The following is a 14093-nucleotide window of genomic DNA, read 5'->3' as shown; positions in this document are numbered from 1 at the left end:
TATCAAATGTATTACAGACTGCAACTCTATCTAACGACTTACAATGCGATTTTTCAATCTCAAAATCTATCTCTGAAATCTGTTCTGAATACTAATCAAACAAAAATTTATCTTCATTCGCAATTTCTAAATTTAGCACTTTCATTTCCTTTTTATTACTACAAGAATTTCGAATTTTATCATAAGCATGGTCAGAAAGAACGACATGATTAACCCATTCTTTTTCTAATTTATGCTTTTCACTTACCAAATTATTTACTATGGGACATTCTACATTCACTTTCCAATCCCAAATAAAATTTCCAATTTACCTTTTTCTGTACGTCACCTTTAGTCAGAATTTTTGTAACTTTAGTATTGTCAACTTGACCACTTGGCATAGGTACGTTAACAATTTCCCCTTCTTTTTCAACCGTAATAGAATTATCACCAAAATGTATCTTTGCCTTGGATTGAGAGAACATTTCTACCCAATAAGCATTCAGTATTCAAGTCAGAAACAACTAGCACGCGTACGTCAAAACTAACTTTCCCTATTTCAATACACAATATTGTTTCACTTTGCACCTGTTTCTTTTTCTAACCTGAAAAATCCACCAACAAAATATGTGGAGCTGGTCGCAAGTGAGGATGGGAAATAATAGACGCTACTCGTTTCCATGTCTCTAAAGACAAAAGGCTGACTGAAGCTCCAGAGTCACACAAGGCTACTACTGGTTGATTTAAAATCTGTACCTTTATCTCAGCTGACCTAGATTGACTATTAATTTTTTGTTCTTCACCACTACTTTCAGATGAATCGATGTCCCAGCTTACAACATTAACTACGTTCTTTCCAATCACAACAAGCTCGCATTGCGAATCATTTTTGAGTGCATTTTGACTTTCAGTACCAAAATTACCATTTACATTACCAACTCTGCCAACCGCACTCGCGTTGGAGAGCACTTTTAGTTTAAATTTTGATCTTTGTTTTGTGGAAACATAACTCTTGGACTATAAAATGGAAATTGTGGTGCAGGTTGAGTATATGTGGGCATTGGCTGTGCTCGGTTCATATCTTCATCATAGTTACTATTTACAAAATTCACTCTTTCGTTTTGATTTGAATTTTCATACTCTTGATCATCTTCGTAATTACTACGATTGTTACCTTGGCTCTCATTGCGATCATTACTTACCGCATGACTATTCTTACCTTTATTCCAATGAAACCTTTTCTTATTTGGACTTCCCTTCCTTTTTGGTCCGTTAAACTTACCTTTGCCTGAATTTTTACGATTTTCATTACCATAATTTCCCCTTTTATTGAACTTCTCATAATTGCCTTGCGCTTCATCTACCTGATTAACTCGTACAGTTCTACCATGAAAATTGTTCCTATCATTAATATTTCTACGGTCGTAATACAGTGCTTCCAGATTTTGTATGGCAGTTAAAAATGAATTGAAATCTAAATTTGGGATCAATGCTAACTGTCGTCGGTAAGAAATAGGTATCAGCGGTTTGATCGTGTTAACAATGAAAGTGTCCGGTATATCAGATGACAAACCACGTATCATGTTAAATCTTTTGTGGACAAAATCGGTAACGGTACCGTCGGTTTTTGGGTTAAACGCTTGCGATTGCAACACCGATAGTTTACTTGCAATGACTTGTTCAGAAGCAAATTGAGCTTTAAATTATTTAGTGAAATCTTCAAATGAACGAAATGTACCTAATTTTGACTTGTACCATTCGCGAGCGTTACCGGTAAAAACCTAGTACATATAAATATTGCGATTCAGTTACATCTACTGCGTGCGCTGCAATCTTAAACTGCTTTAAAAACGAAGTTGGTGACTCATCATTTTCTAAACCTGAAAACTTTGGAAACATTTCAATGTCAGCATGACGCAATATTCGTCGTTTAGCCCTTTTTACGTCACCCCTGTCTAATTTTCTTATTTTAATTCGCTTCTTTAATTGTGTTGTCTCACTTGCTGTCGAAGAACTACAATCTGTTTGGTTGGAACTACTAGTTTCTTCCTTACTGCTGTATTTTAACTTATGGCTACTACTATGGTCGCCCAATATACTTCATTTACGCCAATTACTTTCACTCCCCTCTCTGCTAGCGCTCTCAGCTAATGAGGTTAACTTCGTTTGAGTTTCATCTACTTTTATTTCTAAACCTGACAACCTATCGCTTATTAAAGAAATGTTTTGATTCATATTGATTACGTCGATACCGGGAGAGATAGTGTTCTGTGACAGAGTATCAACCCTAATGTGCAATATTGCGACGTTTCTTTCTAACTTATGGGTTGTATCACTTAAGCCCACTAGCATTTTTCTTTATTTTCTAAATTACTTTCAATTTTATTTACTGACTCCTCTATTGCTTCAATTTTTTCGAATGCTTGGTCCGCTTTTTCTTCCCATTTACCTGAATCGACCGTAATATTATCAAGTTCTTGATAATTCTGAACAGTTTTCCCCCATATTTTCTCACATTTATCATTTACCTTCTCACATTTCTCGTCTATTTCTTTAGATATTTGTTCATATCTACCTACACATTCTTTTCTGATTATTTCTAATTGCACCTCAAGTTTATCATCGATCTGCTTTTTTGTTGCCTCTGATATTTCTAACATCTTATTCTTATTCTAACATCATATTTCTAACAGCTATTTCATTTTCTAATGATTCGAGTATATAATTTGTTTGTTCAATGAGTTCATCTTTATTTGCTTTGAATGCGTCCAGCACTAACTTAACATTACTTTCATCCATTTTGCAAAACTATATAAAAATTTTAAACAAGGGTCAGAAACTTACCTTGTACCTTTATGTTTCTACGCATGAATCACTACTTTTGCTTTAACGGTGCAGGAGTTCTGTGTCTGTTTGGAGCGCCATTCTTATAACACGATTGGATCGTGTTTCTGTTCGGGAAAGCAATTTTTTTAACAGGTAGGGTTCGTGTCTTGTACGGTACGCCTTTCTGGTGACCCAACTGGGTACGATTCTTTAATTCGGGCACTAAGTAATTTCATATATAGTGGGACTAGCGGTTGGAACGGAATGAATGTTTTATTTTCTATGTAGTAGTGGTTAGAATTCGTGGGAGGAATTGCACCAGATCGAATATCAAGATGGGTCCGAACCAAGCTGGCATACGCGAGTACCCACCTTCAGTGACACGTCCACTTCGCATCCGCTCAAGTTCTATAATACCAAGCGCTGAATTCGTACCGTTCCTGTAGTGATTCATGTGAGAAACATGGATGATGCAACTGAAAACAACATACATACATGAAATTGATTTTACTCAAGCACAAAATATTATATATGTCACATACATACTTACTTCTGTATTTTATCAATATAAATTTTATTAATGCCTTTTGATGCTTTTGTATTTTAACTCTTTCTTTTCATCATTTTAGCATATGAAGTTTAAGCCCATATAGATGTTAATAGGAGAATAAGAAAAAGAATTTTGGAAAGATTAACTCAAAATTATATGATATGTCAACGAAGCCGGCTCATTGCGTGACAAGAGACAAGATTAGTTTGCACATATATCTCACTGAACACCAATTCACACAACACTTTGATTTTGGAGATTTCAAAAGAAGAAGGGGGGGTCTTATAATTATTCCCAGTTAAGAAATTCCTTATTGATTCATATTTTCTCTTCAATGGTCATATTGTGGGCTCCATCTCTGTCGCTGCTGCGTAGCTTTGAAAATAATCAAATTTGTAACTGCATCGATTCTTTGTTCACAAGTCGTGGTCTTTCATTACTTTGAATATTATGCGTTACTTTTGCATACGTTCATTAATTCGATGAAGATTTCGCGTTCAAACAATTGTTTTAATCATAATTCCTTTTTACACAACATAATCCACAACACTATCAACGATGGTCAAAGAATTTTTAGATTTTTCGAAGAACGCAACATTTGCAGGATAGTCTATGTAGCCATCATCACCAAGCACACCTTCGCGCCTCTTTCTTCCAGCGTCTGTAAGTTTACGCTAGTCACGACAGAAACATATTTTAAGAATGTCTATAAGAAGTATTCTTTACAAGGAATATATATATCGAAAAGTGTTAAATGTATTCACCATTAAAATAAAATAATTAAAATATTAAAAATAGTAAAGGTATTCTTCGATTAAGTTAGATTCAATGGCACTATTTTTTATAAAGTCACGACCACATCACATTCCTTTGTGCGATGACCAAGAGGCACAAGTCACCACTCACAGTACTGCCAACTCATTGAAAAATCTAAAACCATAACACAGTTTGCGTCAACGTACAGTGCATGGAACCTTATTCCAATTCAGACAGAAATAAATGGGAAAATTTAAAATGGAATGGGAGTGTGGGAGGATACACGCTCACAATTGTCGCAATCGTTCGTACGTTGTTTGTACAAAAATTGCAGGAGAAATTTGCGTGTCTTCATAATTAGAGGCGTCGTCAGAACAAAAACAATATGGGGGGGGCTGTCTAAACGGCAGCCCTGCCGATATGTTCAATTCAACCACAAACTGTCGCACTAGTTCGAACGACTTTGTACATAAATCTGCAGCTGAAATTTTCGTTTGCACATAAATGGGTCGCCGCCAAAACGATAGTTGATGTCTAATTGATAGCCCTCCCACCATGTGGAATTCAACCGAAAACAGTCGAACTTGTTTGTACATGAACTTGCAGGCGAAATTTTCGTTTGTACAGAATTAGTGTCGCGCCGCAACGATAACAAATTATAGACTGCCTAATTGGTAGCACCGCCCCCACGTCCGATTCAAACAATATTATCTCAATTATTTGTTCATCGTTTGTGCAGTAATGTAGGCGCAAGTTTTGTTTCTACGCTATCAGGGACGTCGACAGAAGGAAAACAAAGGGAATCTGTCTAAGTGCTAGCCCCACCATGTTAGATTGGAACTCAAATTGGCGCGATCGTTCATACATCGTGTTTGCACAAATGTGCAGGAAAAATTTTCGTTTGTACTGAAGAATATACGGATGTTAGTATTTTTAATGGTTGACCTAGAAATGAAGAAAATGGATGGGGATTGTAAGTATTATAATTCATATAATGTATATATCTCGGGATTGTTCAAAGTTTGAGTTATGAAAGTTGTTCTTTGGACTTCTAATTTCAAATGTTAAACCAGTGCATCTTTTTTAAAGTTTTTTATACTTAACCTTGAAAGGAAGAAAGTGGTGGGGCTACAGCTATGAATTACAGTTTTGGCTGTTTAGCGGTCCACGTTAACCAGTTTGAATAATGATTGCTGAGATTAAAAATGGTACCTATTACCAGTGGCGTATTTACGATTTTGTTTCGGGAGGGGCTTTGCTAACTTTCGAGGGGGCTTTGCCTGGAAATGTGAAAATTCTGCAAGTTATTTCATTTACTTTACTATACTAAGTAAGATTTCGGGGGGGGGGGCTTAAGCCCGGAAGCCACCCCCCTAAATACGCCACTGCCTATTACACTAGTCGGCAAAAAATATTTTTCTCTGGGACACGGAAGAAAATACATGATTCTAATAGACCTTTTCACGTAGAATTCGAATCTGCAATCAGTTTTTCTGCATCATCCTCAGTTCTCCCGTGACAGATTGATTTTCGGAAAATTTCCCCTCAAATTTCCTTTTTTTTCTTTTTTTTTTACAATTTTCATACCTGTAGCTCGGGTACCTTAGGTATATAAATGCACGAATTATATTGTTTGTTAGCTTGGTTTATACTTAGTAAGCTCTCTAAGTTTCATAAGAATAGCATTATTCTTTCTAGGTAAATAAACATATTTATGTAAAAATATGCTATGTGTATTGTTCATTTTATCACATTCCTTAGTGCAGATAAAATAACATATAACTTCCTCGAAAATTACAGTTCATATCTCATTGGATTTGAAATAAAACATATTTTCAATGATGTATACACCGTGTCACCATTTTATATCTACTTAATAAATAATACAAAGAAGTGAGTGGGATCTTCTTAATAAATGAACACTTACTTACCTCAACTAATATGTTTTAGTTGTCGACTTTCTTCTGTGTTTGGTTTCTGGAACATATCTTTTAAGTGTCCAACAGTAATCAGCTAGCATTTTTGAACTTCACTGTCACTGGTATCTCTTCTCCATGGATGAATTGTCCTGATGAAAATGTTCCCCATACCCATCACTAACAGCACCAAGGTTTTCAGGAAAGAAATGCAGGTGGGAGTCTAGAAAGTGAACTTTAGGGGAAATGTTGCAACCCATTTCTTTGAATGATTGCAGGATATCACTCACAATTTCACAGTAATTTGGGCTTTCTTGTTTCCTAAAAAGTTCTCTGTTAAACATTTAAATGAACACCAAGCAGCTTTCTGAACCAGAGTTAAGAGATCCTCAAATTTTTGGTCACGAATCAAATATCTTATTTGTGGGTCTACAAAAATCCCTAGCGTCACTAACCCAAGAAAAGTTTTCCTTGAGGTAACAAATTCCTGCATTAATTTTGTCCATTGCCTTATAGTTTTTGAATAGCCCCAACTTTATGTGAAGAGGAGGTAGAATTATCTAATCAGGGCTCAGCAGTGAGGAATAAACAGCATTCTTCTGTCCAGGAGTTAATACATGCGTTGGCCATTCCTTCCTGATGTAATGTTCCGTTTTGTTCCTGCTGCCCCATTCGCAGAAGATACAACAATATTTCATATAACCAAGCTGCAAACCTATTAACAAAAAAATTACTTTTAAATCACAGCAAACGGTCCACTTCTATTTCTCATATTGAATTCTTTCTAACACCATTTCGATGTTTTCATAGGTTTCCTTCATATTAGTTGCATAAGCCAAAGGCTCTGAAGAAATTTGATGCTATTGAACAAAAGTACAGACTTAAAACTAGTTTTGGAAGAGTCTATAAACAATTTCCACTCTGTACTTATATATGCATGTCCAATTATATCCATCACAGCACAGACATTATTACAATACACTAAATCGTTTTCTTAAGAATAATAGTTTTCAAACGATGTATGAAGGTTTCTAAAAATACACACTTTAGTGTCACGATGAAGTAGATTCCAGCCTTTTAAGTATAGAAGCAAGAAGTTCTGTGTATATCTTGGAGAGTTTTAAATCCCGTACGAGATCATTTAGTTCACCCTGAGTTATCAGATGGGGATCCAATGTAGATGTGCTTCCGACATAAGTAGGATCATCTTCTTCATTTGGAATTTCAGTAGTTGACTCAAGTACGTAATCCTCATTTACCGTAAGATGAGGAGGAGGTACTGGTACAGGTAATTCTGCACTGTGTGGAACTGGCCTAATTGCTGCTGGCAAATTAGGCTACTGTACTGTGTGGTTAGATTTACTGGTTATTTCTTTTTTCGGTGACATACAAAAGTAGCAGTCTGAAGAATGATCTTTTGTTTCCCTCCAGATCATCGGTACTGCGAAGTTCATGTTTCGTTCACTATTTGCCCACCCAGTCAGACGTTTCACGCAAGTACAACAAATGTAGTGAGGAGTGAAATTCTTATCTTGGTCTCTTACACAGCAACCAAAATATAACTGATAACACTTCCTCACAAGTGGATTAAAACTTCGACGTTGCGATTTAAGTGTCAGCTCCCACATACATAACAGAAGTTGTCCAGTTGATCTACACACTTCCTCGGCATCTTGCATCCTGTAAGGTATCAAACACACATACACACAGGAATCTACATTCCATCAAATTCTCACAAATGAAATGAACTGAAATTTTGAGTTTTACGTCCCACGGTTATGCCGGTTAGGCTAAAGGAGACGGTGATAATGAGTAATGAATGAAATGGTGGAATGAAGAAAGTGGGAGGAAACGGGAGAACCCCGAGAAAACCCACGCACACGCTGTTTGTCCACCACAAAGTTCAATTGGCGGGAGAAGGGTTTGAACCCGAGACCCCTAGCACCAGAGGTGAACGCTCTACTACTGAGCCACCGCGGCCCCAAAAAATTCCCACAAAATCCCTCTAGATATTCCCTCATTCAAAAATGGCGACATGGTGTACAGCTCCTTGAAAATAAAATATGATTCCTATGAAAATATGGAAGTCCAATGAGGTATAAACCGTGATACATTGTAATTTTCATGGAAGTTATATGTGTTGAAGAACGACCCGACCCGACCTTTGACACTAATTGACTAACACGACCCTGATTGGATCCGATTGACCCGACTCGACAATCCTAACTGATTGACTTGACCCGACAGCCCAACCCGAGCTGGCCCGATTGACCCGCCCCGTCAACTCGACTCGAGCTGACCCGAGTTGACCCGAATGATCCGACCTGAAGTGACCCGACCCGAGGTGACCTAACCCGACAAACGACCCGAGTGACCTGACCTTACAATCTAACCAGTTTGAGAGAACTAGAATCTTACAAAGCTGTCAGCTGAAAAAAAAATGCTGGTCAATCATATGCACAAACCATTGTTTCGACTTTTTTATGTGTTGTATAATTATCCTCATCCTTCTCCTCCTCCTCAGTGTTCTGCCATTAATGGCAGGGCAGTTTCCGTGAACTAGGTAAGAAGCTTCCATTTTTGCGATTTCCCGCTGATATCTTCTTCGCAACCCAACATAATGTACCACCCTCCTTATTACAATCTATCAATTGCAACCTTCTTACACACTCTTGCTCTCCTGATATCACTCCCTTTACTACATCTCTCACAATGCAATCCCTTAGCAAGATCGAAACTTGTGATTCGTCCATGTTTTTGCTTCCTTATATCGTCCAATATTGCCCTCGTCTCTTGCATTTTTCAGCACTTCCTAATTCGTTTTCCTCTCGACGGTACTAACCTTCTCTATTTTACTCCATATTCAAATTTCCAAGGTTAAAATTTAGGCAATCAACTTCGAAAGTTAAAATAAAATTTTAAGTTCTGAAGACACAATGATTTTCTAGTAACGAATGTCTATAGAACTTGTTTTATTACTTTTGCTGAGTAATAAACAAAAAATTCATCACGTTAACATTCCGGCTTTTAAACTTAAAAACAGTGGTGCTGTATGATGCAATATTAGGAACTAATTGCACTGAAATATCATTCTCTAGGGAATTATCTTATCTTTTTTTTCTTGATTCATTTATTTAGAAGATATTTGCAACGTTACATAAAATCAGCGAGTAATTTAGTACCAAGAAAGTCGAATCACTACCGCAGCAATAATAATAATAATAATAATAATAATAATAATAATAATAATAATAATAATAATAATATGATGGAGACTAACAAAGTTCTGTCTCATTTTGTGGAAGTCTGTGTTTAATTGGCCCTCGCACCCAGAGTTAAGTGCGAATTGAGGCAAGGCGAAGGTCAGTGGTTGGACGAGATGAGACGAGAAAGAATTTTCATGAAGGGGTACAAGATGAGACAGATCTTTTTCCATAGAAACATATGTACTTTTGGAGACGAGACTACCTTCACGACACATTTTCAAGACGAGAATGCCCCAAATCTGGTCTCGTGAGCAACACTAGTAAGTATATCCAACTTACTACCTGGTTGAGGCTGTTCAGATACACCGTGAACGTGCGTAAGGACAGAGTGAACATTGGACCTTCACAGAGCGTAATAAAGAATGTTTGCTGTGCGAGTTCAAATTGCTGCTCCGCGGGGCGGAAGATATGACAGACCTTTGGTGAGGGTGTCGTTACTACGCAGAGAATGCAACTGTAGCACGGCTTAAGGAAGGTGACGCAACACTCGAAGACGCACCACGTGCCGGAAGACAAACAGATGTTCAAAATAAAGATCTTCAGGCAACAATTGAGGCAAAGACAGGCATGTGAGGAACTGGTACTACAATTCAGTGTGAGTGGAGAAACCATTCGGCACCACCATCATCAACCTGGGAAGCACTGCAAGTTGGGTTGATGGCTCCTGCATGATTTGACTTGTATTTATTTGGTGTCTTGTCTGAGGAAGGTGCAATTTCTGGTCAGGGTGTTGACATGTGATGGGAAGTGGGTCCTGTACGAAGCTCCACGGTGCCGTCATCGTTGGTTAGCATCCCGTGTACCGGTTCAAAAACAGCTAAAACCAGCAGTACACCAGAATAAGGTTCTCCTGTCCATTTTGTGGACTGCACGTGGCATCGTCCATCGGGAACTGCTACCAGTTGGTCAGAGCATCAATGCAATTGTGTACTGTCACTCTCTGGATGCAACACTTCTGAATCGCAAACGGTTCCTCCTGTTACAATTCAACACTAAGCCCCACGTGGCTAAGATGACCCACGACACCATTCTACGCCTTGGATGGGAAACACTATTGGTTTCGGCAAACTCCACGGACATTGTACCATCCGATTATCACCTGTTCCATTCCTTGGACAATCACCTTAGAGATCGCCAGTTCAAATCGCTAATAGAGGTTCAATATGCACTTGACGCGAAGGTCCATTTGTATTGATTTCAGCTCGTGCGAAGTAAGTTTTCTGGTGGACAAACACCATGTGCATGGGTTTTCTCATTGTTCTCTCATTCTCTCCCACTTTCTTCATTCAACCACTTCAATTATTGCTCATCATCACTGTCTCTCTTAGCGTTGGTGCATAACGTGGGACGTTAACTAAATATTTCCTTTCAATTTCACTTAATGTGACATTTCACTTCATATAAAAACGCAGAAAGAAAAAAAGTCATTCGTAATATTAATTAAATTACCATGAAAATTAGTTAAATTAATTTTTTTAATATTTCATCTACAATAAGCCACAATTATCATTCATTCACCAACTTCGAATCGAATTCTTCAACAAAGCTCCTTATAGTATTTCAAAATAAGTGAAGAATGTGACGACCCGACCCGAGCTGACCCGATTGACTCGACCCGACGACCCGACTGATCCGACCCAACCCGTAAACCGACCCATTTGAGAGTACTATCAGAGGGGTACAATTTACAGTACAGTTTATTTTGTATGATTTAGCATATTATAAGGCTACCATATTTTTCGAAAACAGAAAAAACGGGACATCTTACAAATTAGTAGTAAATATTGCATTTTGTATTCGAATCTTTCGAACTTTTATCTTTCAAATTTTACTACAGCATCGCCCTAATTGCACAACTTAAAATAATATATTAATATAGCCCATACTTAATTAACAGTGCTAAAAATTATTATAGAACCTACAAGCTGTTATACAATATAAACACAATCAGTGAACATACAATATTTATGCAAAAATTATATTTTCAATATCATTACACATACCACCTCACATGCTCTACATGTCTATAAAGAAGAAAAAATTCAGAGTTATGAAATTGTTTACAAATTTCAATGGACTGATTTATTTTTGTTAACCTAAAATGCGAACTAAAAGAAATCAATTTGCATAAGTGTTTTTCTGAAGCAGAAAAAAAGTGTTTTCGAGGCTGGTCTGCATCGTCACAAAAATTTGTTGCCACCTCGGGTATACATTCTTACTTTTGGTGATAAGATTACCAGTTAGGAGGATTTTAACATTGCACGTTATATCCGGAGAAGCAGCGATTGGAATAATAATAAAGATTAGAATGAAATTGTTCCTACAGTATAGTCGGAATCGAGAGCAAAAGGAATAAGTCGATTTTATTATCTTTTCAGAACGTTTCAAATGTAATTAAAAAAAGAAAAAGAAACAGGACAAGAAGGAAAGTTTCTGCACACCGGGACAAATTTTAAGAAACCGGGACATATGGTAGCCTTACATGCTTACTTTCATACGGAGTGTCAGTACGGTGCCAATACTTAGCAGAGTTAAAAAAACCCTCGTTAATAACTTGCCAACTCAGGAAAACAAAATTACCGGCAAACCCTCTAAATCCACTGTACAAATGAGAAACTGAAGACTGTATTGATCGTTATTGTATTTACCAGCAATTGCCACTTCTTTAAAATTAACGAAACAGGTGAATAATACTAGATATTAATATTTACGTAAGAATTGTTGATTCATAAAATGAAATTTACTCTATAAATTTACACTTCAAACAAAGAAAATTGCCTTAAAAAGTCATTTTCTACTCTCAATAAATGTATAAAATCCTTTTACAATAAAATATAAGTGTTATATTTGTTATGTTAAATAAATAAAAAAACTGCCATACATTAAAAAAAATATCGGTAATGTATAATACAACGGAAATTTGTGTTTGTAAAGGCACTGTTGAAAAATTTCGATGTTCAATGTTATATTCTGGATTGCAGATTCCAAAATACTGGTCAGAAGGGGGCTAATAAGAAGTTTGTACCGGTCACCGGCATTAATCAAAATCACAGCAATATTCCCGGCTAGGACGGTGAAATACAGGCCAGTTAGCAACTCTGGCATGGTGGGGGCTACCACATAGACTGCCCTCCATTTTGTTTTCGTTCTTGCTGCGCCACTAATTGTGTACAAACGAGAATTTGGCCTGCACATTTCTGTACAAGCGATGTACAAACCATTGCGAGAATTTGTCTTTGAATTGAATATAGTGGGGGCTACCACTTAGACAGCCCCCCACTTTGTTTTCGTTCTGGCGGCGCCCCTAATTGTGTACAAACGAAAATTTTGCCTGTACATTTCTGTACAATCGATGTACAAAGAACTGCGAGAACTTGTGAATGAATTGCACATGGTGGGGCCTACCGCTTAGACAGCTCTCACTTTGTTTTTCTTCTGGCGGAACCCCTAATTCTGTGCAAACGAGCATTTTGCCTTCACATTTCTGTACAAACGACGCACAAACGATTGCGACAATTTATGATTAAATTGGACATTGGGGGGGGGGGGCAGAGCAACCACTTACACATCCCACACTTTGTTTTCGTTCTGGCGACGCCACTAATTGTGTACAAAAGAAAATTTTGCCTGCACATTTCTCTACAAACGATGTACAAACGATCGCGACAATTTGTGATTGAATTGGACATGGTGGGGGACCATCATTTAGATGGTTCGCCTACTTTATTTTCGTTCAGGCGGCGCCACTAATTGTGTACAAATGATAGTCCACATTTTTGTACAAACGACGTAAAAACGATTTCAACAAATTGTGATTAAGTTGCATATGGTGGGAACTACCACTTAGACATCCCACACTTTGTTTTCGTTCTAGCGGCGCGCCTAATTGTATACAAACGAAAATTTGGCCTGTACATTTCTGTATAAACGATGTACAAACGATTACGACTACTTGTGATTGAATTGAATATGGTAGGGTATACCACCTAGACATTCCCCCACTTTGTTTTCGTTCTGGCGGCGTCCCTAAGTGTACAAACGAAAATTTCGCCTGCATATTTCTGTACAAACGATGTAAAACGATTACGACGATTTGTGGTTGAATTTTACATTGTGGGGAGCTAGCATTTGGACAGCCCACGCTTTTTTCGTTCTGGCGGCGCCCCTAATTGTGTACAAACGAAACTTTTGCCTGAACGTTTCTGTACAAACGATGTACATACGAGACCATTTCCGATTGAGTCTTGAAAGGTGGGGGACTGTCTAAATGGACGTGAAAAGCAGTACTGCAAAAATACTTGTAATTCATATTGAGCACGATAGGAGACAATGTTCATTTTAGATTTTCCAGGACGGGGGAATTGAATAAACGATGGCTGAATATAATACTCTGAAAATTCTAGTAACTCAGATTGTGCACGCTCGGAAAATGCCACAGAGGGAATTTCGAAGCTCTAGTCCCAAGAGCCACCTCTATAATCATCACTGACTGCCATTTCGATAATGTGATTTATGGTTTTATGTCCGTGTTCCCATCCTTTCCTTCCCTCTCCAGCTGGATACTTGATACTTTTTCTATTTCAAATTTTTGTGCTAGTTTTCTGCCGAAACCTAGATTTTTGTACTGTCATCGGTTTCGAGTTAGTTAATTGTTTAAGTTTAGGATTCCGTTTGTGCGTCCAGGTTATATGAGACGTAGACTCAAAGATTATGATGAAATTAAAACACAGTAATCGTCCAAATTTTGTAAGCTCTATAGTGATCAACGTTAAAATCGGAAATGACCCATTTATACCACTT

Source organism: Thermobia domestica, chromosome 1 (assembly GCF_964235325.1).
Source record: "Thermobia domestica chromosome 1, izTheDome1.hap1.1, whole genome shotgun sequence".
NCBI classification, from domain to species: Eukaryota; Metazoa; Arthropoda; class Insecta; order Zygentoma; family Lepismatidae; genus Thermobia; species Thermobia domestica.
The sequence above is the reverse complement of the archived record's forward strand: the minus strand, read 5'-3'. Positions refer to the sequence as shown.